The following is a 27,124-nucleotide window of genomic DNA, read 5'->3' as shown; positions in this document are numbered from 1 at the left end:
CTCACACCGAGTCCCGCTCACCCATCACCCCCTGTGCTCACTGCCCCCGTGTCCTAACTCGCACCAAGACCCGCTCACCCATCACCCCCTGTGCTCGTTGCCCTGTGTCCTAACTCGCACCGAGTCCCGCTCACCCATCACCCCCTGTGCTCGCTGCCCCCGTGTCCTAACTCGCACCGAGACCCGCTTACCCATCACCCACTGTGCTCACTGCCCCCGTGTCCTAACTCGCACCCAGTCCTGCTCACCTATCACCCCCTGTGCTCGCTGCCCTGTGTCCTAACTCACACCGAGTCCCGCTCACCCATCACACCCTGTGCTCGCTGACCTACAATGGCTCTCGGTTAAGCAACGCCTCGATTTCAAAATTCTCATCCTGGTTTACAAATCCCTCCATGGCCTCCTCGCCCCCCTCCCTATCTCTGTAACCTCCTCCAGCCTCTACACCCCTCCCTATCTGTTACCTCCTCCAGCCCCTGCACCCCTATATCTCTGTAACCTCCTCCAGCCCCTACACCCCTCCCTTTCACAGTAACCTCCTCCAGCCCCTACACTCCTCCCTATCTCTGTAACCTCCTCCAGTACCTACACCCCTCCCTATCTCCGTAATCTCCTCCAGCCCCATAATGCACCCCCCCGCCCTGCCAAGCATCCCTGATTATAATCGCTCCACCATTGGTGGCCGTGCCTTCTATTGCCGAGGCCCCAAGCTCTGGAACTCCCTGCCTAAACCTCTCTACCTCTCTAATTCCTTCAAGACGCTGCTTAAAACCTACCTCTTTGACCCAGCTTCGGACTTCCTCCGTCCTTGACAGCACGACTCCGTCAAATGATCAGAACATCGCGGGCTCAAAGCCCAGTCGCTGCTGATCTCAACAGGGACAGCAGCCTCCTTTGGTGTCCCCCCTGGGATGGGCAGCCTTACAGAAGGCAGAGTAGAGGGACCACGACACAAATTGGCGGCTCACAGGCTTGCATGTGTGCAACTCAAGAAGCTCGACACCATCCAGGACAAAGCAGCCTGCTTCATCAGCACACTACCCACCACCTTCAACACTCACTCCCTCCACCACCGGCGCACCGTGGCTGCAGTGTGCACCGTCTACAAGATGCACTGCAGCAACTCGCCAACGCTTCTTCAGCAGCACCTCCCAAACCCGCGACCTCCACCGCCGAGGGCAGCAGGCGCATGGGAACACCACCACCTCCACGTTCCCCTCAGAGTCACACACCAGCCCGACTTGGAAATATATCGGCCATTCCTTCATCGTCGCTGGGTCACAATCCTGGAACTCCCTCCCCAACAGCACTGTGGGAGCACCTTCACCACACGGACTGCAGCGGTTCAAGGCGGCGGCTCACCACCACCTTCTCCAGGGGCAATTAGGGATGGGCAATAAAAGCCAGCCTTGCCAGCGATGCCCACATCCCAGAAATGAATTTTTTAAAAAGCAAGATGTGCGCCCTGGTACAAAAACGAGCCTGGCAGAGAATGGCCCCCATTCAGCAGCTTTCAGTTCCCTCGAGACAGTCATTTTTTAGCACACCTGGAGTACTGCGTGTAGTTTTGGTTTCCATATTTACGAAAGGATATACTTGCTTTGGAGGCAGTTCAGAGAAGGTTCACTCCGTTGATTCCGGGGAGGAGGGAGTTGACTTATGAGGATAGGTTCAGGAGGTTGGGCCTCTACTCATTGGAATTCAGAAGAATAAGAGGTGATCTTATCGAAACATAAAAGATTGTGAGGGGGCTCGACAAGATGGATGCAGAGAGGATGTTTCCACTGATGGGGAAGATTAGAACTCGGGGGCATGATCTTAGAATAAGGGGCCGCCCATTTAAAACTGATGAGGAGAAATTTCTTCTCTCAGAGGGTTGTAAATCTGTGGAATTCGCTGCCTCAGAGAGCTGTGGAAGTCACGACATTGAATAAATTTAAGACAGAGATAGACAGTTTTTTTAACCGATAAGAGAACAAACTGATTCCTGGGATGGCAGGACTGACATATGAAGAAAGACTGGATCAACTAGGCTTATATTCACTGGAATTTAGAAGAATGAGAGGGGATCTAATAGAAATATATAACATTCTGACGGGACTGGACAGGTTAGATGCAGGAAGAATGTTCCCAATGTTGGCGAAGTCCAGAACCAGGGGTCACAGTCTAAGGATAAGGGGTAAGCCATTTAGGACCGAGATGAGGAGAAACTTCTTCATTCAGAGAATTGTGAACCTGTGGAATTCTCCACCACAGAAGGTTGTTGAGGCCAGTTCGTTGGATATATTCAAAAGGGAGTTAGATGTGGCCCTTATGGCTAAAGGGATCAAGGGGTATGGAGAGAAAGCAGGAATGGGGTACTGAAGTTGCATGATCAGCCATGATCATATTGAATGGTAGTGCAGGCTCGAAGGGTCGAATGGCCTGTTCCTGCACCTATTTTCTATGTTTCTATGTCTATGTAATAAGGGGTTATGGGGAGCGGGCAGGGAAGTGGAGCTGAGTCCATGATCAGATCAGCCATGATCGCATTGAATGGCGGAGCAGGCTCGAGGGGCCGTATGGCCTACTGCTGTTACTATTTCTTATGTTATGTACACCTAAATTCCCACCTTAACGCAGACTGCAACCCATTTTTTTGAAAGCCTTAATATGCATGCTAAAAATAATGCATTTGAAAGTCACAGATCCTTATTTACGTTAACGTAGAAATTCAAAGAAATACACTTCCTTCTTTAAGAACTGGGCCGATAATTGTTCCATCCATGTTTATCCACCTCAGCAGTAAAGTTGTTTCACTTTCCCCCACGCTTTTCAGCTACAAGCACCCCGAAGCCCCAAGGTGACACAGCACCCTCTGGTCTTGCTATCTGCCCCGCTGATCTCAGAAGTCACAGACTGTAACACAAGCCCTGGCTGAGCAAATGGATCATTTTACCTCAATGGCGGCGAGGATTAGGAGCTGGGTATTGCCATGTAGGTCAACAGCAGCTTTCTCTCACACACACACGCTTTTCCAGGTTATCACTTAAAACAGCACAGCTCCCTCCTGCTCCAGAAGGCTTTGGGCTCTTGCTGGGGTATAGGGCTCCTGCAGTCCACTGATATGTCACCAAGGGCCCATTCTGCTCGCGTGAGCCAGAGAGCGAGTGCTGCAATTAAACATAGACATTTACAGCGCAGAGGAGGCCATTTCAGCCCATCGTGTCCACGCTGGCCGACAAAGAGCCGCACGGCCCTCGGTCAGCAGCCCTAAAGGTTACAATATAAACCCATGAACAATGGCAGAAAGGTAATGAGCACCCAGCCCAACCAGTCCGCCCCACACAACTGCGACACCCCTTACACTGAAACATTCTACACTCCACCCCAACCGGAGCCACGTGATCCCCTGGGAGAGGCAAAAACCAGATAAAAACCCAGGCCAATTTGGGGAGAAAAAAATCTGGGAAAATTCCTTTCCGACCCATCCAGGCGATCGACACTCGTCCAGGAGATCACCCTGGCCGTATTCGATTCCGTGCAGTACTCACCATTATATCTGCGCCGACCAACAAAAGGTCATCCAGTCTAATCCCAATTACCAGCTCTAGGTCCGTAACCCTGCAGGTTACTGCACTTTAACTCCCCAAGTTTCGTGCCGCAGCGAAAACGGCGCACCTCCGAGCTGGGCGCCTGTTTTTCGCGCCGAAAACTGCGCCTAAAAAAAAAAATCCGATATTCTCGAGCTCCTTGGAGCTTGATGTCTGCTTGGCGCGGCGCGCTCTTCGCAGCAGGGGGCGGAGCCCAACACTCGCGCCAATTTTCTAAGCAGCAGGGGGCGGGTACAATTTAAATTAGCCTTCGTGGTGCCGGCAACCCTGCGCGTGCGCGTTGGAGCGTGCGCGCACGCGCAGTCTCACACAAACATTGGCACTCGGCCATTTTTAAAAATACTGCAGAAAAAGTGAAGATTTGTTTCTTGGATCCCTGCAAAGGCTTGTAATTTAATTTTTTTTTATATTTCTGTGTGTGAGGGAGTGCTTTTAGCAGCACTGCTGAATAAATCACCTGCTGAAATCAGTGAGTTCAGCTTTTCACTGCTAAACTTGCAGAACCGGTGCTGCATTGGTGCATGCAAATGAAGGACTGTGTGTTTGGGGAAATAAGAGTGCCAATTCAACTTTGCAATAATACGTGGTGTTGACAATGCAGCACCCATTCTGCAAATTTAAATATAAAACTGTCGATGTGGCTGCCTCTCCCTGTCCAAATGGCCTCAGGCCCCCTCACAGCTCGAAGGCTGCTGCTGTATCTTCGGCTGCCGGCCAGCCACTGACGCCGCTGATATCCTATGGCCGAATGGCCTCACGTCCGTCCGTTGCTGATTCTTTGGCTGCCGGCCAGCCAATGACGTCGCCCCTAAAGCGTGGCCGAAAGGCCTCAAGAACCTTAATGAGCTGCGTGTGTCCTGCGTTGATTCTTCGGCTGCCGGCCAGCCACTGACGCCGCTGCTATCTCATGGCCGAATGGCCTCGGGTCCGTCCGGTGCTGCTTCTTCGCAGCCAGCCACGAAGAGAATGAAGGCCTGCCTCAAGCACCGCAGCTCAACTCGAAGCTTGCTGCCACTGCCATCGAGACACTGACGCCACACCGCTGCCTGTCTCCAACATGAAAGGCCTGCCTGAAGCACTTTCACACAGGTAGGAACATGGTTTATTTAATCTTTTCTTTGCTAATAAATTTTTATTCAGATTGGATTTATTTGTATAATATTTGTATAAGTATAACTAATGATTGATTGTAGAATTTAATGACTTCCCTTCCCCCCCCTCACCCCCCACCTCGTTCCCTACGCCGAATTTGTAACCTACGCCTGATTTTCTAAAGTATAGACAAGGTTTTTTCGAGCGTACAAAAATCTTCACTTACTCCATTCTAAGTTAGTTTGGAGTAAGTTTTCACTCACGAAACTTTGAAATCAGGCATAAGTGGCCGGACACGCCCCCTTTTGAAAAGAAAATTCTGTTCCAAAGTGAAACTGTTCTACCTGACTAGAACTGGAGCAAACTAAATGTGGAGAATTCCGATTTCTAAGATACTCCGTTCTACACCAGTTGCTCCTAAAAATCAGGAGCAAATCATGTGGAAACTTGGGGCCCAGGTGCCCAGCCAACCATCTCTTAAAAGTGGTGAGGGTTTCTGCATCCACCACTCTTCCAGACAGCAAGTTCCAGACCCCCACAACCCTCTGCATAAAGAAGCCCCCACCACCTCAAATCCCCTCTAAACCTTCCACCAACCATCTTAAAACTATGCCCCCTCGTAATAGACCCCTCCGCCAATGGAAATAGGCCCTTACCATCCAATGCGGCAGGCCATCACAGTCCTATCCTTGCTCAACATCCCCACACATTTTCCACCAAGCGCTGTTGTGACTTCTTCTCTGCCTATCGCTATCCCAAGGCACCGCCCAGATTCCTCCTGCTGGTCACTCCCATCACTAAAACATATTGTCCAGTCATCATCACATTGCTGTTTGTGGGGGCTTGCTGTGCGCAGTTTGGCTGCCGTGTATGCCTACATTTCAACAGCGACCGCAGCTCAAAAGTACTTCATTGGCTGACATATTATCCAGTCATTATCACATCAGCAAGAAATTGCATTTATATAGCACCTTTCCCAACCTCCAGAAGTCCCAAAGTACTTTACAGCCGATGAAGTACTTTTGAAGTGCAGTTGTTGTTGTTGAAGTGTAGGGAAACGCAGCAGCCAATTTGCGCACAGCAATATGATACTGACTGAATAATGTGTTTTAGTGATGTTGGTTGAGGGATAAATATTGGCCCCAGGACACCGGGGTAGAGACACAGACAGCAAACACTCACAGGCGAGGGCCCAGGGGTAGCACGGGCCCAGCCCACACTGTGCGATGTGCGCGCGCACTAGGTCCGTGCAGCAGAGCAGGTCTTCAGTCGTCCTGGTTAACCCTTGCCCCTGGACAAAGACCTCGCTCTGTCAAGCCCGTGTGGTGGCTGGTGTGCAACGGCCACCCCACGTTAAAAAAATCCACCCACAGGCATCTTCCACCCCCTCAACTGGAGTTCAGGACTGGAACATCGGGTCCTTCATCGAAACACCTGTGAACTCTCGTGGAAGCAAGTCATCCTCGTTCGAGGGACCGCCTAGGATGATGACATTCAGACACAAAATGAATTATTTCTAAATTATTGGGTCACATGTACTCAGTGGAATTTCTAGAAGCAACTTATTAACAGACAGGCATGACATCACAGGCTCTCGTGCTCCAGTGTAACCCTTTGAGATTGACTAACAACTTACATTTACTCACAGAATTACATAGACTCGACAGCACAGAAACTGCTCCGGGATTCTTCCCACCCCTCGTCATCTCACTATATCACCATATCCTTCTATTCCTTTCTCCTTCGTGTTTTTATCCAGCTTCCCCTTAAATGCATCGATACTATTCGCTTCAACCCCTTCCCTGTGGCAGCAAGTTCCACATTCTCACCGCTCTCTGGGTAGAGGTTTCTCCCGAATTCCCCATTGGGTTTATTAGTGACTGTCTGATATTGATGGCCCCCTAGTTCTGGTCTCCCCCATCCCCCCCCCCCCCCCACCCCACAAGTGGAAACATCTTCTCTGCATCTACCCTATCGAAATCTTTCATAATTTTAAAAGATCTCCATCAGGTCACCCCTCAGCCTTCCCTTTTCTAGCGGAAAGAGTCCCAGCCTGTTCAGTCTTCCCTGATAAGAACATAAGAAATAGGAGCAGGAGTAGGCCATTCGGCCCCTCGAGCCTGCTCTGCCATTTAATACGATCATGGCTGATCCAATCATGGACTGAGCTCCACTTCCCCGCCCGCTCCCCATAACCCCTTATCGGTTAAGAAACGATCTGTGTCTTAAATTTATTCAATGTCCCGGCTTCCACAGCTCTCTGAGGCAGCAAATTCCACAGATTTACAACCCTCAAGAGAAGAAATTTCTCCTCATCTCAGTTTTAAATGGGCGGCCCCTTATTCTAAGATCATGCCCTCTAGTTCTAGTCTCCCCCATGAGTGGAAACATCCTCTCTGCATCCACCTTGTCAAGCCCCCTCATAATCTTATACGTTTCGATAAGATCACCTCTCATTCTTCTGAATTCCAATGAGTAGAGGCCCCAACCTGCTCAACCTTCCCTCATAAGTCAACCCCCTCATCCCCGGAATCAACCGAGTGAAGCTTCTCTGAACTGCCTCCAAAGCAAGTATATCCTTTAGTAAATATGGAAACCAAAACTGCACGCAGTACTCCAGGTGTGGCCTCACCAATACCCTATATGGCTGATGATTACAGCCTCTCAGTTCTGATAACATCTTTGTAAATCTCTTGCACCTTCTCCAGTGCCTCGATATCTAATTTATAACATGGAGACCATTGTTCCCTCCAATTATATTTTGTGCGCACGGTCCCTTTAACTGGCTGCGTGGCCCATTCAAATTTTCGCACACGCACAGTTTCTTCCAAGGAAAGACTAGTAACCGGCTTGCATGGGACCTCCAGACCGCTGCACAGCCTCGCAGCTTAGCAGGAATGTTGATGCAGACCAGAAATGCACACAGTATTCCGAGTGTAGTCCGACCAAGATTTGAGACAAGTTTCACCTTTCTGCGTTTCAATGCTAGAAAGGAAGCCCCCAGAGCTTTGTTCTTAATTTTAAAATGGCCTTTCCCTCCTGCATTGCGACTTTAGTGATACAGCAATCCATCCGCACTGCACTGGGAGCGTCAGCCTAGATTTTTGTGCTCAAGTCCCTGGAGTGGGACTTGAACCCACAACCTTCTGACTCAGGCAAGAGAGAGTGCTGCCCTGCCCCCTGAGCCACGGCTGACCCTCAAGCACTTGGATCCTATTAGAACGCGTTCTTTCCTCAAAACTGTGGAGCTCCTCACCACCCCTGGGCTCTCTTTTGCCCTACGACAGCAAACAACTGTATTTAGTCTGTTGAAACCTGGCACTTGACACTGCCAAGCCACCACCTTTTGATTTCTTGCACCCACTACTTTCCGTCTTGAAGAGCTTGACCGTGACCTAGATTTATCCATTTAACAGCAACACTTTCCAGAGGTGCTTGCAATTTTGTGGAAATTACCATCATACTGCAGAAAGAAACAAAAAAAGTGACCGGGCAACATTGGCGATTGCTGCCTGTCATGTATCTTACATTATTATATATAACTGTATCCCAACATGCTGTACATGACTGTAATAAGATATGACCTGTAACCACCAGCATACCTTAGCACCAGGGGTGCACTTGCAAGAGACAGGTATATAAGGACAGGTCTCAGGCAAGTGCAGCATTCCAGAGCTGTGAAATAAAGGTGCAGGTCCAGTGTGACCTTGACTTCACAACATGCCTCGTGTGAATCTGTACTGAGGGGACAGGACTTTACACTGCAATTCAGACAATTCAGATTGTCGAAGTTCCTGGTATCAGATACACACAGGGAGGCTCAATCCATCCTCTGCTGATACTCTGCAGCAAAGGCAATTTAAAAAAAAACACACCAAATCCCAGTGCCTTGTTTTGGCAGAGAGGACAATGTTTAATTTCTGACAAGGGAACAAACGGTTCATAGTCACACTCCCTTCCAGGTCTCTAAACATTTTAGATCGGATGCACACCTGGCTTTGATCTTATTTTTCCATGCAAAGTATACTGTGCTCCTTAAGAAAGAAAGACTTGCATTTCAATCACACCTTTATCATGATCTTAGGCCAATGAAATACTTTTGAAGTGTTCTTCAAGAAATACTCTTGTAATGTAGGAAACACAGCAGCCAATTTGCACACAGCAAGATCCCACAAACAACAATGAGATCACGATCAGTAATTAGTGATGCTGGTTACATAGAAACATAGAAAATAGGTGCAGGAGTAGGCCATTCAGCCCTTCGAGCCTGCACCACCATTCAATATGATCATGGCTGATCATGCAACTTCAGTACCCCATTCCTGCTTTCTCTCCATACCCCTTGATCCCTTTAGCCGTAAGGGCCACATCTAACTTCCTTTTGAATATATCGAAAGAACTAGCCTCAACAACTTTCTGTGGTAGAGAATTCCACAGTTTAACAACTCTGAGTGAAGAAGTTTCTCCTCATCTCGGTCCCAAGTGGCTTAGCCCTTATCCTTAAACTGTGACCCCTGATTCTGGACTTCCCCAACATCGGGAACATTCTTCCTGCATCTAATCTGTCCAATCCCGTCAGAATTTTATATGTTTCTATGAGATCCCCCCTCATTCTTCTAAATTCCAGTGACAATAAGCCTAGTCGATCCAGTCTTTCTTCATAATGTCAGTCCTGCCATCCCGGGAATCAGTCTGGGGAACCTTTGCTGCACTCCTTCAATAGCAAGAATATCCTTCCTCAGATTAGGAGATCAAAACTGCACACAATACTTAAGGTGTAGTCTCACCAAGGCCCTGTACAACTGCAGTAAGGCCTCCCTGCTCCTATACTCAAATCCCCTCGCTATGAAGGCCAGCATGCCATTTGCCTTCTTCACCGCCTGCTGTACCTGCATGCCAACCTTCAATGACTGATGTACCATGACACCCAGGTCTCGTTGCGGGATAAATATTGGCTTGGACATTGGGAAGAACTCCCCCTGTTATTCTTACGATAATGTCCATGGGATCTTTTACATCCACCTGAGGGGGTAAATGGGGCTTCGCTGCAATGTCTCGTCTTACCCAAGAAAGGATCTCCTTGCCATAGAGGGAGTGCAGCGAAGGTTCACCACACTGATTCCTGGGATGGCAGGACTGTCATATGAGGAGAGAGTGGGCTGACTGGGCCTGTATTCACTGGAGTTTAGAAGAATGAGAGGGGATCTCATTGAACCGTATAAAATTCAGACGGGTTTGGACAGACTGGATGTGGGGAGAATGATTCCTCGGGCTGGGAGGTCTAGAACAAGGGGTCACAGTCTCAGGATACGGGGTAGGAAATTTAGGACCGAGATGAGGAGAAATGTTTTCACTCCGAGGGCGGTGAACCTGTGGAATTCTCTACCACAGAAGGCTGTGGAGGCCAAGTCACTGAATATATTTAAGAGGGAGATAGATAGATTTCTAGACACAAAAGGCATCAAGGGGTATGGGGAGAAAGCAGGAATATGGTGTTGAGATAGAGGATCAGCCATGATCATATTGAATGGTGGTGCAAACTCGAAGGGCCGAATGGTCTACTACTGCTTCTATTTTCTATGTTTCTAAAGACTGCATCACTGACAGTGCAGTACTGCACTGGAGTGTCAGCCTAGATTTTGTGCTCAATTCTTGGGAGTGCGACTTGAACCCTCAAGAATTAGTTATAAAGTGCAGGATGGCAGTTAGGAGCAGGAACCCGAGCCAAGCTCCGTTCCCCAGAACCATGGGGAAGTTGAGCAGTGAATAGTAAAACGGGAGGTGCAACGAGGCCTGGGTGTCATGGTACATCAATCACTGAAGGTAGGCATGCAGGTACAGCAGGCAGTGAAGAAAGCAAATGGCATGCTGGCCTTCATAGCGAGTGGATGTGAGTATAGGAGCAGGGAAGTCTTACTGCAGTTGTACAGGGCCTTGGTGAGACCACACCTTGAGTAGTTTTGCAGTTTTTGTCTCCTAATCTGAGGAAGAACATTCTTTCTATTGAGGGAGTACAGCAAAGGTTCAACAGACTGATTCCCGGGATGGCAGGACTGACATATGAAGAAAGACTGGATCGACTAGGCTTATATTCACTGGAAGTTAGATGAATGAGAGGGGATGTCATGGAAACACACAAAATTCTGACGGGACAGGTTAGATGCAAGAAGAATGTTCCCGATGTTGGGGAAGTCCAGATCCAGGGGTCACACAGTCCAAGGGGAAAGCCATTTAGGACTGAGATGAGGAGAAACTTCTTCACTCAGAGAGTTGTGAACCTGTGGAATTCTCTACCACAGAAAGTTGTGGAGGCCAGTTCGTTGGATATATTCAAAAGGGAGTTAGGTGTGGCCCTTATGGCTAAAGGGATCAAGGGGTATGGAGAGAAAGCAGGAACGGGGTACTGAAGTTGCATGATCAGCCATGATGGGGGCCTTCCTGGTCTGCATGGGCCAGCCCGGCAGGTGCAAGTTCTCACCCCAACAACCAACTGATTGCAGTTTTGCCTGCATTGAGCTGGAGAAAACATTGAGTCATCCAAGACTTGATGTCAGGCACTACAACAACAACTTGCATTTATACAGCATCCCAAGACACTTCGCGGAAGTGTTATCAAAATTTGACACCGAGCCACATAATGAGATGTTAGGGCAGATGACCAAAAGCTGGGTCAAAGAGGTCGGCTTTCAGGAGCATCTTAGAGGAGGAGAGAGAGGCGGAGAGGTTTAGGGAAGGAATTCCAGAGCTTGGGGCCCAGGCAGCTGAATGGTGGAACGATGGAAATCGTGGTGGGGCGGGGGGGGCTGAATTGGAGGAACGCAGATATCTTGTAGGGTTGTGGGGCTGTAGGAGATTAGAGAGATAGGAAGAGACCTAGACCTAGACCTAACTGGCCGGGGTTTTATTGAGTCATGTGAACATCACGTGACTGGCTGAGCCACTCACAATGCAACAGCTCTACAAACCCACGAGCATACTCACAGGAGTATACATTACACCTACACTATGGGTCTTGGTTCTTCCCTCAAACTTCCTCATTTTCATTTTTAAATGCGGGAAGTTAGCAAGCAGGAAGTTGCATATATTACAAAAGTCGTCCAAAGTATACTCCACCGGTTTATGATGTCATCTTCCTGGTGTGCTCGTACCCTGCAACTCATTATCTGAATGCTTAAAAAAGGTATATATTTACTTAAATGATATATAGACTGAAGCTCAGGTAACATGACCTGCAGAGATACAGAGCTCCAACCATACAACAACTTGTATTTATATAGCGCCTTTAACGTAGTGAAACGTCCCAAGGCACTTCCACAGGAGTATTATGAGATAAAAGAATTTGACGCCAAGCCGCATGAGGAGAAATTAGCGCAGGTGACCAAAAGCTTGTTCAAAGATGTAGGTTTTAAGTAGCATCTTAATAGGATGCAAGAGAGGTGGAGAGGTTTAGGGAGAGAGTTCCAGAGCTTAGAGCCCAGACAACTGAAGGCACGGCCGCCAATGGTTGAGCGAGGCTGGGGGGCGGTGGCGGGGGTGGGGGGGGTTGTTGTGGGGCTGGAGGAGGTTACAGAGATCGGAAGAGGAAAAGCCATTGAAGGATTTGGAAACAAGCATGACAATTTTGAAAATCAAGGCTTTGCTTTACTGGATGCCAATGTAGGTCAGCGAGCGCAGAAGTGATAGGCGAGTGCGACTGGGTGCGAGTTAGGACACGGGTCGGCGAGCACAGGGGGGTGATGGGTGAGCGGGACTCGATGTGAGTTAGGACACGGGGGCAGCGAGCACAGGGACAGATAGGTGAGTGCGACTTGGTGCGAGTTAGGACACGGGTCGGCGAGCACAGGGGGTGATGGGTGAGCGGGACTCGGTGCGAGTTAGGACACGGGGCAGCGAGCACAGAGGGTGATGGGTGAGCTAGGACACGGGGCAGCGAGCACAGGGGGTGATGGGTGAGCGGGACTCTGTACGAGTTAGGAGAAGGGCAGTCAGGTTTTGGATCACCTCTAGTTTATGTAGGGTAGAATGTTGGAGGCCAGCCAGGAGTGCGTTGGAATAGACAAGTCTAGAGGTAACGAGGGCATGGATGAAGGTTTCAGCACACTGATGATATAGCACGTGGCGAGAGTTCTATGCTACAACCACTTTAAAATACACCTTCTACACGGTCAAACAGAATGGGTGATTGATCCCATCACTTGCAAACGACTGTGTAAATGACCACAATCAGTTCAATACAGTACGTTTTGCCAATGGCCGAGTGGGTGAAGGCAGTGCCTAGTGTGCTACTGAACCATTCAGACCAGGCGTTCCCAGGTCTGCACCGAGTTAGCTGATTTAATTTATACAGTATAGCGCTATTCACAACCTCAGGACGTTCCAAAGCGCTTCACAGCCAATGAAGTACTTTTTGAAGTGCAATCACTTGTAATGTGGGAAACGTGGCAGGCAATTTGCGCACAGCAAGCTCCCACACACAGCAATGTGATAATGACCCAGATCATCCGTTTTTTTTAATTTTAAAGTGATGTTTGAGGTATAAATATTGCCCAGGACACCGTAGAGAACCTCCCCACTTCTCTTCTTCGAATTAGTGGCCCTGGGATCTTTTAGGTCCACCCGAGGGGGCAGACGGGGTCTCGGTTTAACGTCACATCCAATAGACAGCATCTCCGACAGTGTGGTGCTCCCTCAGCACTGTCCCTCCGACAGTGCGGCGCTCCCTCAGTACTGGCACTGGGAGCGTCAGCCTGCATTTTTGTGCTCAAGTCCCTGGAGTGGAACTTGAACCCACTGACTCAGAGGCGAGGGTTTGACTCACGTCGTCGGAGATAAAGACAGGCTGAAAGGCCCAGCTTTGACTTCAACCACTCGCCACCGAGTAAAATATCCTGGCAGCAACATAACAGATCCACACGAGAAGGAGGAACACCTATACAAGGGCGGCGGATGGTGAAGGGGGCGGGGGGGGGGGGGGGGGGGGAACGGTTCTGACACCGATGGAACTGTCCACCAACATGTGTATATATATTTGGGAAATATATATATTATATTAGACACAAGTTACACAGAGTTAAGGAATTGTTCTGCAGGTATACGAGACATAGAAACATAGAAACATAGAAAATAGGTGCAGGGGTAGGCCATTCAGCCCTTCTAGCCTGCACCGCCATTCAATGAGTTCATGGCTGAACGCTGACTCCCAAAGCAAGCACTCTGCTCGGAACTCCTTCACGGCAAAAGGGCCAAAGGTGGGCAGAGGAAACGTTACAGGTTCACCCTCAAAGCCTCCCTGATAAAAGTGCAACATCCCCACCGACACCTGGGAGTCCCTGGCCCAAAGACCAGTCCGCCCTAAGTTGAGGAAGTGCATCCGGGAGGGCGCTGAGCACCTCGAGTCTCGTCACCGAGAGCGTGCAGAAACCAAGCGCAGGCAGCGGAAGGAGCGTGCGGCAAACCAGTCCCACCCTCCCCTTCCCTCAACCACTGTCTGTCCCACCTATGACAGGGACTGTGGCTCTCGTATTGGACTGTTCAGCCACCTAAGGACTCATTCTAAGAGTGGAAGCAAGTCTTCCTCGATTCCAAGGGCCTGCTATGATGACAGCGTAGGATCCAACATCAAAAGCGGAGACATCAAAAGCAGCAGCTTTTTTGAAATAAATAATGCTCTTACCGGCAGAGGATAACTGGCAATAATCCAACCTCAGGGATCCGACTGCAGCACAAATCTTACGAGCCTCGTTCTCGCAGGTTACGACATCGTCGACGCTTTCCTCCAACCTGTCAGAGATGCAACAATGAGGTTTGCGCAACTTCTTCCACCCTTCACCCGCCAATCGGCCGAGAACCCCCCCCCTTGTCAGCCCCGGAGAGAGAAGGAGAGCGAGAGAGAGGGAAAGAATCAGAAACCCGACACTGGAAACAGTCAAAAGCATTAGCACTGCTGTTGCATCCCACAGCCCAGGCTATAAAGACCTGAGACGGCCACGACAGCAGCAGGTCAGACAAAATGAAGCCACCGGAGCAAATAACTTAATAGCTGGCGCTCAAATTATCCAGCCACAACCTTAGACTCCAATTGGGACACAAAACCTAAGAAAAGACAGACTGGCATTTTTCAGTGTCCCTCACAATCTCAGGATGTCCCAGCCTAGGAACTGCTTTTTGAAGTGTAGTCACTGTTGTAATGCAGGAACCGCAGCCGCCAATTTGTGCACAGCAAGCTCCCACAAGTGATCATGGCCCAGATCATGTTTTTAAAAAAGGTGTTGGTTGAGGGATAAATATTGGCCAGAGCACCTGGGAGAACTCCCTCCGCTCTTCTTCAAAAGTAGTGCCGCAAGATCTTTCACATCCACCTGAGAGCGCTAAGGTTTAACAACACAGTCAACTGACTGCCCCTCGGGACCGCCCCTCCGACAGTGCGGCGCTCCCTCGGGACCGCCCCTCCGACAGTGCGCCGCTCCCTCGGGACCGCCCCTCCGACAGTGCGCCGCTCCCTCGGGACCGCCCCTCCGACAGTGCGCCGCTCCATTAGCACTATAATGGGTGTATCGTCCTGGATTTTATGCTCAACTGGAACCCACAATCTTCTGCCTCAGGAAGTGAGAGTGCTGTCACTGAGCTACAGTTGACATCATTTATGTGCCTTAAATTTCTGGCTAAACACAAGTACCAGCTGATGTATAGGTGCTGCTGGTCCAAATATTTTTTGCCCCTTTCGAACCTTTGAATACAAAAATTTCAGAAGAGGAAGGTGGAAAGGAGCAAAAAATACATAATTAAAAATGGAAAAGCTGGATATACAAAGCCATTCAGGTCGTACCTCAAAATACAGGTTCACATTCCAAATGGAACGCTTTACCCCAGATTCCTGCCCCCACATCGGACAAGGGACCCCAAATGAGCCATTAAGCTGGCGTCTTCTTTCATAGGAATGTGGGAACATTGGGAACAGGAAGACATCCCGCCCCGCAAGCCTGCCCTGCCATTCAATTAGATCATGGCTGATCAGCACCTCAAATCCATTTGCCTGCCTTTGCACCGTATCCCTTACCTTACCCAACAAAAATCCAACTGTCTCGGTCTTTAAAGCTCCAATTGTCCCGAAATCCACAGCCTTTGGGGTGGCAGGGAGAGGGGTGAAAGAGACATAGAAACATAGAAAATAGGTGCAGGAGTAGGCCATTTGGCCCTTCGCGCCTGCACCACCATTCAATCAGATCATGCAACTTCAGTACCCCACTCCTGCTTTCTCTCCATACCCCTTGATCCCTTTAGCCGTAAGGGCCACATCTAACTCCCTTTTGAATATATCTAACGAACTGGCCTCAACAATTTTCTGCGGTAGAGAATTCCACAGGTTCACAATTCTCAGTGAAGAAGTTTCACCTCATCTCGGTCCTAAATGGCTTACCCCTTATCCTTAGACTGTGACCCCTGGTTCTGGACTTCCCCCAACATCGGGAACATTCTTCCTGCATCTAACCTGTCCAGTCCCGTCAGAATTTTATATGTTTCTATGAGATCCCCTCTCATTCTTCTAAACTCCAGTGAATATAAGCTTAGTCGATCCAGTATTTCTTCATATGTCAGTCCTGCCATCCTGGGAATCAGTCTGGTGAACCTTAGCTGCACTCCCTCAAAAATACACAATTAAAAATAGAAAATCTGCATATACAAAGCCATTCAGTTCCAGATTTCTTCCATCCTGTTAGCACTTTGAAATAGCCTAGAACTAATTTTGATCTTGAACTTATTGTAGACTCATCTTTTGTTTCTTAACTTGTGCCATTACCATCTCACTTCTGCCCGTCATCCCTTTTGTCTCTCAAATCTCTCCTGCCTTCCACCCTCTCACAGATTTTCCCTTTTGTTCTTTCCTCCCCTCCCCCTTCCAGTGCCCCCTGCACTTCCTTAAAAATATAGATACATAGAAATTTACAGCGCAGAAGGAAGCCATTTCGGCCCGTCGTGTCCGCGCCGGCCAATAAAGAGCCGTTCGGCCCTCGGTCAGCAGCCCTGAAGGTTACATATAAACATATGAACAATGGCGGAAAGGCAAAGAGCACCCAGCCCAACCAGTCCGCCCCACACAACTGCGGCACCCCTTACACTGAAACATTTTACACTCCACCCCAACCGGAGCCACATGATCTCCTGGGAGAGGCAAAAACCAGATAAAAACCCAGGCCAATTTGGGGAGAAAGAAATCTGGGAAAATTCCTCTCCGACCCATCCAGGCGATCGACACTAGTCCAGGAGATCACCCTGGCCGTACTCGATTCCCTGCAGTACTTACCGTTATATCTGCGCCGGCCAACAAAAGGTCACGTGTTCCATCATGAACATTTCCCAGTCTGACGAAGGGTCATCGATCTGAAACGTTAACTCCGTTTCTCTCTCCACAGATGTTGCTTGACCCGCTGAGATTGCCAGCATTTTCTGTTTTTATTTCAGGTTGCCAGCATCCGCAGTATTTTGCTTTTTGATTATATCCCCTTGCGCTCCCAGAATAGTTCCAAAAACAGACGACCTGGGCCACTGTCACATTGCTGTGTGTGGGAGCTTGCTGTGCACAAATTGAGCTGCCGCGTTTCCCACATTACAACAGTGACCACACTTCGAACGAAGTCCTTCATTGGCTGTAAAGAGCTTTGGGATGTGCGGAGGTTGTAGAAGCGCTATAGAAATTCAAGTCTTTCTTGTAACTCATCTGCACGATAGTGCTGGCGAGTACCAATGGGGACATGGGGGTAGGAGGCCACGTGTGCTCTTCTTAAGACAGGGCCAAAAACCAGCAACACTGATTCCTCACATCCCACTGCAGGCTACTATCAATCATCTATTCTACAAACATAGAAAATAGGTGCAGGAGTAGGCCATTCGGCCCTTCGAGCCTGCACCACCATTCAATATGATCATGGCTGGTCATGCAACCCCAGTACCCCATTCCTGCTTTCTCTCCATACCTCTTGATCTCTTTAGCCGTAAGAGCCGCATCTAACTCCCTTTTGAATATATCTAACGAACTGGAATGTTCCCGATGTTGGGGAAATCCAGAACCAGGGGTCACAGTCTAAGGATAAGGGGTAAGCCATTTAGGACCGAGATGAGGTGAAACTTCTTCACTCAGAGAATTGTGAACCTGTGGAATTCTCGACCACAGAAAGTTGTTGAGGCCAGTTCGTTGGATATATTCAAAAGGGAGTTAGATGTGACCCTCATGGCTAAAGGGATCAGGGGGTATGGAGAGAAAGCAGGAATAGGGTACTGAAGTTGCATGATCAGCCATGATCATATTGAATGGTGGTGCATGGTCGACTCCTGCACCTATTTTCTATGTAAAACCCTGTTGCATCTCTCAACTCTTTCCAGCTGTGACGAAGGGGCACTGACCTGACACGATAACTGTTCCTCTCTCCACAGATGCTGCCCGACCTTTTTATTTATTTATTCACTCATGGGAATCGCCTTGGGGCGTTTTACTGCATTAAAGCTGCTATATAAGTCGTAGGAATAGATGTGGGCACAGTCAGCAAGGCCAGAAATTATTGCCTATCCCTAATTGCCCTTGAAGAGGTGGTGGTGGTGAGCCACCACGGTAGTTAAGAGTCAACCACATTGCTGTGGGTCTGGAGTCACATATAGGCCAGACCTTAGAAGGATGGCAGATTTCCTTCCCTAAAGGACATTAGTGAACCAGATGGGTTTTTATAACATTCCACTAGTTTCATGGTTACCACTACTGATACTCGCTTTTTAAAAATAAATGCCAGATTTATTTTATTGACTGAATTTAAATGCTGTTTCCAGCATTTTCTGTTTTTAAATCACTAAAAAAAAAACAGACGATCTGAATAATTTATCAGATTGCCTGCATGTGGGAGCTTGCTGTACGCAAACGGAGCTGCTGTGTTTCCTACATTACAACAGCGACTGCACTTGGAATAAAGTGGCTGTGAAGCATTTTGGGGCACCCTCATCCATGCCTTGGTTAGCTCTAAAGATGACCATTCCAACGCACTTCTGGCCGGCCTCCCACATTCTACCCTACGGAAACTAGAGGTGATCCAAAACTCGGCTGCCCCCATATCCTAACTCGCACCGAGTCCCGCTCACCCCTCACCTCCTGTGCTCACTGCCCAGTGTCCTAACTCACACCGAGTCCTGCTCACCCATCACCCCCTGTGCTCGCTGCCCCGTATCCTAACTCACACCAAGTCCCGCTCATCCACCACCCCCTGTGCTCGCTGACCTACATTTGCTCCCGGTTAAGCAACAACTCGATTTCAAAATTCTCATCCTGGTTTACAAATCGCTCCATGGTCCTCGCCCCTCTCTCTCTCTCTCTGTGATCTCCTCCAGCCCCACAACAGTGGGTGTGCACTTCAAGGGAAGCAGTGCACTGCTTCCTGACATCCCCCTGCCAATGATCTTCTCTGCTGCATTTCCTCCTCCCAGTTTGGTGGTGGTAGTGGGGGGGGGGGGGGGGAAGCTCAATCCCCCTCTCCCCAATTGGTTCAGCCCATTCCATGACATCTGACCCCTCTAACCTATTGTCAAGGTCATCATCATAGGCAGTCCCTCGAAATCGAGGAAGACTCGCTTCCACTCTTAACATGAGTTCTTAGGTGGCTGTACAGTTCAATACGAGAACCACAGTCCCCATCACAGGTGGGACAGACAGTGGTTGGAGGAAAGGGTGGGTGGGGGTCTGGTTTGCCGCACGTTCCTTCCGCTGCCTGCACTTGATTTCTGCATGCTCTTGCTGACGAGACTAGAGTTGCTCAGCGCCCTCCCGGATGCTCTTCCTCTACTTTGGGCGGGTCTCAGGCCGGGGATCCCCAGGTACCGGTGGGGGGGGGGGGGGAAGACATTGCACTTTTTAAATCAAGGTGTCCTTGAAGCGTTTCTACTGCATACCTGGGGGCTCGCCTGCCTCAAGGAGGTTTGGCGGGTGTCCTTGAAGCGTTCCCTGGGGGCTCGCCTGCCGTGTCGGAGCTCCGAGTAGAGCGCTCCCTTCGGCTTCGGGAGTCTCGCGTCGGTGGGGGGGGGGGGGGTGGGGGGGGGCGTGCGGACGACGTGGCACACCCAGCGGAGCTGGTCGAGCGTGGTCAGCACTTACTCCAATGTCGGGGAAATGTTGGCACTGAGCGAGAACGCCAACGTTGGCACGTCTATCCTTCCGGTGGACTTGCGGGGTCTGGCGTTGGTGGTTCCAATGTTCCAACATTCTCTCCAATGTTTTGAGGTGTCTGCTGCATATGAGCCATATGGGAGGGCGGGTATAAAATACTGCTCCCCAATTGGTCCAGCCCGCTTCCTGACCTCTGACCCCGCACTTACCTGTTGTCAAGGTGGCTTTTGGCCAATTTACACCGGCGAGGGCGCAAAAGGGGTCAGATGATTGTTTAGCCACTAAATTGGACGCCGACGTCAAATAAAACAATTATATGTCGAATTATCATCTCTTACCTGTCGTTCCGGCGTCGACGGCTTCCTTTTTTTTTATTTTTCGTAATTTAAGCAATTTTGACAAGACGACAGTCACACAGAAAAATAACCTGCGATTTAATGTGTGCGTGTCTTTTATATAAAAAAAAGAGAGAGGGGGTGGGGGGAGGAAAGATTTGTGCGTGTCCCTCAGGGCGGCTATTCCCCCGCGTTCGCTTTCTGCTCCTGTCAACCGAGCGGCGAGAGAGAGGAGGGGAAAAAAAACTTCGGCCGTCCCAGGTCCCGCCTCCTTCCCGGCCCGCCATTGGCTGCGCCTGGCGGTCCGGCGGGAATCCGTCCCTGCCATTGGCCCAAGGTCCTGTCCGTCAGGCGACGCCCCTCGGCTTCATCGCCCGTTGGTTGTTGTCCCGCTCTCCCCCGCCTCCGAAGCCGGCTTTTTCGCCTCGCGCTCTTCCCCCCCACCACCGATTGGTCGGCGGCGCCGTCAATCAAGCGAAAGCATCCTCCGCACTGGTGCATTCGCGTCGCCCCCGCCCCCGACCGCTGACCTGCCAGTAAGCCCCGCCCTCGCGCCCTCACCTGCCGTCCGATTGGTTCAGAGTGATGTCAATCAATAAACTCGCCCCATCTCATTGGTGTATTTGCCATCCTGGTTATGAGACCCGCCCGAGGTCGGTTGGAGCAGGCTTGCGGCCTCGCGCACTCGCCTCCCGTCCGATTGGTCCAGAGCGCTGTCAATCAGCTCAACCCAATCTCATTGGTGTGTTTACCACCCTGGTCCCGCCTCCCCGAGGTAGGTTGGAGGCGGCTTGCCGCCTCGCGCCCCCGCCTCCCTTTCGATTGGTCCGCCGCACTGTCAATCAAGCGCGGACCCCCTCCGTATTGGCGCTGGCTATCAGCCCCGCCCGCTCGAGGCTCGCGCTTCGCGCGCGCACTCTCCGTCGATTGGCTGAGAGCGCTGTCAATCACACAAAGGCAGCTCCGCATTGGTGCATTCGCTGCCCGCTCGTCAGTCCCGCCCCACCCCGCCGCCGCGAGAGAGAGCCAGAGGTAGGTTGTCCGTTGCACCGAGGTGGGCTTTCACCTCGCTGTATTAATGAATAATGAACATTAACGTCTCAATCAAACGGTATATATATTTCTTGAATACATATTGAAGAAAAATCTGAGGGAACCCGGGTGGTTTATTTTGAATTAAATCTTTGTCTGTGGTGCCGGCCGGCCGCCAACAGGAAGAACATGTGACACAAACACGATTGCCATTGGTTCAGCGGCTGGAAGGCGGGGCCCTGCGGTGGCCACGCCCCTTCTGGGGCTGAGGGGCGGGGCTACAATCATCATCATCATCATGAGTCTTAAAGGCACAGCGTCCCCTGCTTGCAAACGAACCAATGGTTGACCAAGGTCAAAGTTCAGCCTCCCGAAAAGGTGCCTTACCGCCGTCAAGCCGCCCCTTTTCTGAAGCGTGCATCGCTAAAGCGTCCACCGCCGATCTCTCATCCAAATTCAGCTGCAAAAATCGACATCTCACCGTGCGGTTCCCCCCCCCCCGTCAGCATTTTCTCTCGGCAGTGCGGCGGTCATTCAGGGGCCACGTCGTCCACAAGCCCGACATGAGACTCCCAAAGTGAGTGCTCTGCTCGGAACTCATACGCGGCAAGCGAGCCAAAGATGGGAAGAGGAAATGTTTCAAGGACACTGTTATAAATCTGTAATGTACCTATGAATGACTCCACGAGGCAATGTGTTGTGCTCAAACTGTAGTGACCTTGGTCCTTTATTCGTAACTCCAGAGTGTGGCACAAGCATTGGTGAGCAGCCTTTTATACTGGGCCCTGCCACCAGGGCAGGAAACCCTGGCCTCCACCAGTTGCACCCTCTAGTGGTGCCAGCATAGTATATACTCAGTGTAATCCTTATTGGGTGTCATGATTCATCAGTCACTGAAGGTTGGCATGCAGGTACAGCAGGCGGTGAAGAAGGCAAATGGTATGTTGGCCTTCATAGCAAGGGGATTTGAGTATAGGAGCAGGGAGGTCTTAGTGCATCTGTACAGGGCCTTGGTGAGGCCCCACCTGGAATATTGTGTTCCGTTTTGGTCTCCGAATCTGAGGAAGGACGTTCTTGCTATTGAGGGAGTGTAGCGGAGGTTCACCAGACTGATTCCTGGGATGGCAAGACTGACATATGAGGAGAGACTGGATCGACTGGGCCTGTATTCACTGGAATTTAGAAGGATGCGAGGGGATCTCATAGAAACATATAAAATTCTGACAGGACTGGACAGGTTAGATGCAGGAAGAATGTTCCCGATGTTGGGGAAGTCCAGAACCAGGGGTCACAGTCTAAGGATAAGGGGTAAGCCATTTAGGACCGAGATGAGGAGAAACTTCTTCACTCAGAGAATTGTGAACCTGTGGAATTCTCTACCACAGAAAGTTGTTGATGCCAGTTCATTGGATATATTCAAGAGGGAGTTAGATATGGCCCTTGTGGCTAAAGGGATCAAAGGGTATGGAGAAAAAGCAGGAACGGGGTACTGAAGGAATGATCAGCCATGATCATATTGAATGGTGGTGCAGGCTCGAAGGGCCGGATGGCCTGCTCCTGCACCTATTTTCTATGTTTCTATCTTATGCAACTATACAGTGGCTACACAGAGAGTATATCTATAGTCTGCATATATAACAGACACCCCTTCTTGATAAAGTGCAACATGCCCACCGACACCTGGGAGTCCCTGGCCCAAGACCACTTCGCCCTCAGTGGAGGAAGAGCATCCGGGAGGGCGCTGAGCACCTCGAGTCTCGTCGCCGAGAGCATGCAGAAATCAAGCGGAAGGAGCGTGCGGCAAACCAGACTCCCCACCCACCCTTTCCCTCAACCACTGTCTGTCCCACCTGTGATAGAGACTGTAATTCCCATATTGGACTGTTCAGTCACTTGAGAACTCACTTTTAGAGTGGAAGTAAGTCTTCCTCGATTTCGAGGGGCTGCCTATGATGAGTCAAGCGGCACTGCCAAGGCCGGCAATGGTTTTTTCTTTGTGGGCCGACTGGCATGTCGGGCTGACGATTATGCCCCCCCCCCCCCGGGTTTATTCGGGCCACCTTGGGTTCCAGGCCGCTGGCCAGGCCAAAACCCCTCCCCGGTGGCCCAGTGAACCTAACTGAAATAATCGCAGAGCTCGCTGCGGCCCTCCCCTTTAAGTGAAGGCGGGGAGACATGGTGACGCACAAGTGTGATGACGTCATCAGTGCTACGTCGATGACTCCGTCCCACCTCCACGTTTTCACCCCTCTAGTGTGCTCGCCGCCCCCATTATGACCGACTTGCGGTCCGCTTGAAAAAAAATGACAAGTCGCTGAATTTCGCACAAGAGGCTAGCTCGTCCAACACGGAGAAAACACATTTACAGCAGTAGTTGTGACCTGTTTCAGGCTGACCTGAATTTCTACCCCACTGTCTATTAAAGCTATGTATCATCATCATCATCATAGGCGGTCCCTCGTATCGCGGTTGACTTGCTTCCAGGCCAAAAAAAGGATGAGTTCACAGGTGTTTCAATGAAGGACCTAATATTCCAGATCCCGAACTACATCCTGAAGGGTGGAAGATGCCTGTGGGTGGATTTTTTTAACATGTGGTGGCCGTTGCACACCAGCCACCACACGGGCTCGACAGAGCTAGGTCTCGGTCCAGTGGCAAGGGTTAACCAAGACGACTGGAGACCAGCTCTGCTGCACGGACCTAGTGCGCACACATATCGCACAGTGTGGGCTGGGCCCGTGCTGTCCCTGGGCCCCTGGCCCCGATCACATCCCTCCACAGTCTCTCGCCGTTATGTATATGCGCGCACACTCACACTCACAATCCTTCCTGCCTGGGACGTGCTTCAGTGGATCCTGGCGAGCCTCCATTATCTCGCCCAAGAGGCCATTCTTCCTTTACGAGTCCAGATGGTGGGATATTTGACTATGGAGGGCGGCGCACCACGGCCAAGCCCGATCGTGTTCCCATCTGATGTCTGGCGCCCATGCGCAGAACCGCACTATGAGGTGGAGTTTGCAAAAGAAAGACTTGCTTTTCGACAGAGCTTTTTGTGACCTCAAGACATCCCAAAGAGCTTTACAGCCACTTTTTTTTTAAAGTGTAGTCACTGTAGTCATGCAGCAAATTCGACAGCCAATTTGCACATAGCAAGCTCCCACAAACAGCAATGTGATATTGACCCAGATAATCTGTTTTAGTGATGTTGGTTGAGAGATAAATATTAGCCCCAGAACACAGAGGAGAACTCCCCTTGCTCTTCTTCCAATAGTGGCCGTGGGATATTTTATGTCCACCTGAGAGGGCAGAGGGGACCTTGGTTTAACATCTCCTCCGAAAGACGGCACCTTTTGTCATGCAGCACTCCCATAGTACTGTACTGGGAGTGTTGGCCTGAATTATCGGAATACACTCCACTTGCCTGGATGATTTGCAGCTCCAACAACATTGAAAAAGCCCGACACCATCCAGAGCAAAGTAGTCTGCTTGATCGGCACTCCCTCCACCACCGGCGCACCGTGGCTGCAGTGTGCACCATCTACAAGATGCACTGCAGCAACTCGCCAAGACTTCTTCGGCAGCACCTCCCAAACCCGCGACCTCTACTGCCTAGAAAGACAAGGGCAGCAGGCGGATGAGAAAACCATCACCTCCACGTTCCCCTCCGAGTCACGCACACCATCCTGACTTGGAAATATATCGGCCGTTCCTTCATCGTCACTGGATCACAATCCTGGAACTCCCTCCCTAACAGCACTGTGGGAGCACCTTCACCACACGGACTGCAGCGGTTCAAGAAGGCGGCTCACCACCACCTTCTCAAGGGGCAATTAGGGATGGGCAATAAATGCTGGGCCTGGCCAGTGACGCCCACATTCCAAGAATTTAATTTTAAAAACAGATAATGATCTGAATCAGGAACCCTGGTCAATTACACCCCCACCCACAATATGCACACTTGAATTTAGCTTATTTCCTGTCAGAACTCATATTCCTGGCAGCAGATTCACTAGAAATACTTGCATTTGTATAGTGCCTTATCTCACAACATCTCAATCACTTTTACACAGCAGTTTATTACAGCAGTTTGGCATACTTGAAGTGCCGTAACCTGCAGGGCTACGGGCCAAGAACTGGAAAGTGGGATTAGGCTGGGTGGCTCTTTGCCGGCCGGCGCGGACACCATGGGCCGAAATGGCCTCCTTCAGCGCTGTAAATTTCTGTGATCATAGTGCAGTGTTCTGTAATCAAACAGATTGCAGAGGGAAACTGAGGGACAAAAACATGAGTAAGGAATGCCAGGTTCCCAGATTCAGTACAAGAGGTTCGGAGACCTGGGTGTCATGGTACATCAGTCATTGAAGGTTGGCATGCAGGCACAGCAGGCAGTGAAGAAGGCAAATTGTATGTTGGCCTTCATAGCGAGAGGATTTGAGTATAGGAGCAGGGAGGTCTTACTGCAGTTGTACAGGGCCTTGGTGAGGCCACACCTTGAATATTGTGTACAGTTTTGGTCTCCTAATCTGAGGAAGGACATTCTTGCTATTGAGGGAGTGCAGCGAAGGTTCACCAGACTGATTCCCGGGATGGCAGGACTGACATATGAAGAAAGACTGGATCGACTGGGCCTGTATTCACTGGAATTTAGAAGAATGAGAGGGGATCTCATAGAAACATATAACATTCTGATAGGATTAGACAGGTTAGATGCAGGAAGAATGTTCCTGATGTTGGGGAAGTCCAGAACCAGGGGTCACAGTCTAAGGATAAGGGGTAAGCCATTTAGGACCGAGATGAGGAGCAACTTCTTCACTCAGAGAATTGTGAACCTGTGGAATTCTCTACCACAGAAAGTTGTTGAGGCCAGTTCGTTAGATATATTCAAGAGGGAGTTAGGTGTGGCCCTTACAGCTAAAGGGATCAAGGGGTATGGAGAGAAAGCAGTAATGGGGTACTGAAGTTGCATGATCAGCCATGATCATATTGAATGGTGGTGCAGGCTCGAAGGGCCGAATGGCCTGCTCCTGCACCTATTTTCTATGTTTCCTTCAGCGAACTCGGGCTCGTTAAAGTCTATTGGGAGTTTTGAGCAATTTAAAATTGTACGGCGCGGACGGGAAGAGATGTGAAGTACACAGCTTGCAGCCCGAGTCCCACCCAGTGTCGAAAGTCCCAAGCGTTTTACAGTCAAGGAGCTGTAACCATGCAAGGCCGAACCTCGAGCAAGTGGGAGGTTTGCTGCAAGAGAATCCCGTGATGGGGGAAACTGGGGGGGAAGATCGGTTGAGTCAGCTGGCTTAAAAATGCAACGAAGGACAAGCAACAGCAGTGTTGAGACAGAGCTGGCGGGAATCCATAAAAAAAAATACAAAACTGACACTTTAGGAACAACAAAAATCCAGGAAGAGAAACTGGTGTGTGAGACGGTTCCTAGAATCATACAAATGACAACACCACAGCTCACATTTCCAGTGCTTCACTTCCTTTTTACTTGGTGTGATCATCTCTGTCTCGACAGCCACCTAGAATCAGAGACATTTACAGCATGGAAGAAGGCCATTTCGACCCATCGTGTCCTCGCTGGCCGATCAAGAGCCACCCGGCCTAATCCCACTTTCCTGCTCCGGTCCGTAGCCCTGTAGGTTACGGCACTTCAAGTGTACATCCAGGTACTTTTTAAATGTGGTGAGGGTTTCTGCCTCTACCACCCTTTCAGGCCGTGAGTTCCACCTCAGACCCCCACCACCCTCTGGATGAAGACATTTCCCCTCAAATCCCCTCTAAACCCCCCACAATTACTTTAAATCTATGTTCCCTGGTTGTTGACCCCTCTGCTAAGGGGAAACAAGTGTTTCTTCTCCATTTTACCTAATAATTTTATACACCTCTGTTAGGTCTTCCCTCAGCCTCCTCTGTTCCAAAGAAAACATCCC

General features: G+C 50.1%; 1 protein-coding gene across 2 annotated transcripts in view; it reads right to left on the bottom strand.

The window, feature by feature from the left end:
- LOC139240209 (zinc finger and BTB domain-containing protein 7B-like) overlaps positions 1 to 20,363 on the bottom strand; it is a 156,557-nt gene extending 136,194 nt beyond the window's left edge. For both annotated transcript variants that reach the window (XR_011588695.1, XM_070868675.1), the window contains exons 1-2: positions 20,163 to 20,363; positions 14,359 to 14,465 (exon numbers count right to left, since the gene is read on the bottom strand). The gene's annotated coding sequence lies outside the window, so the exon portion shown is untranslated. The remainder of the gene's footprint in view (positions 1 to 14,358; positions 14,466 to 20,162) is intronic.
- Between the last annotated feature and the right edge of the window lie 6,761 nt (positions 20,364 to 27,124).

Source organism: Pristiophorus japonicus, chromosome 30 (assembly GCF_044704955.1).
Source record: "Pristiophorus japonicus isolate sPriJap1 chromosome 30, sPriJap1.hap1, whole genome shotgun sequence".
Taxonomy (NCBI): domain Eukaryota; kingdom Metazoa; phylum Chordata; class Chondrichthyes; family Pristiophoridae; genus Pristiophorus; species Pristiophorus japonicus.
Note: the sequence above shows the minus strand (reverse complement) of the source record. Positions and strands in the feature narration are given on the sequence as shown.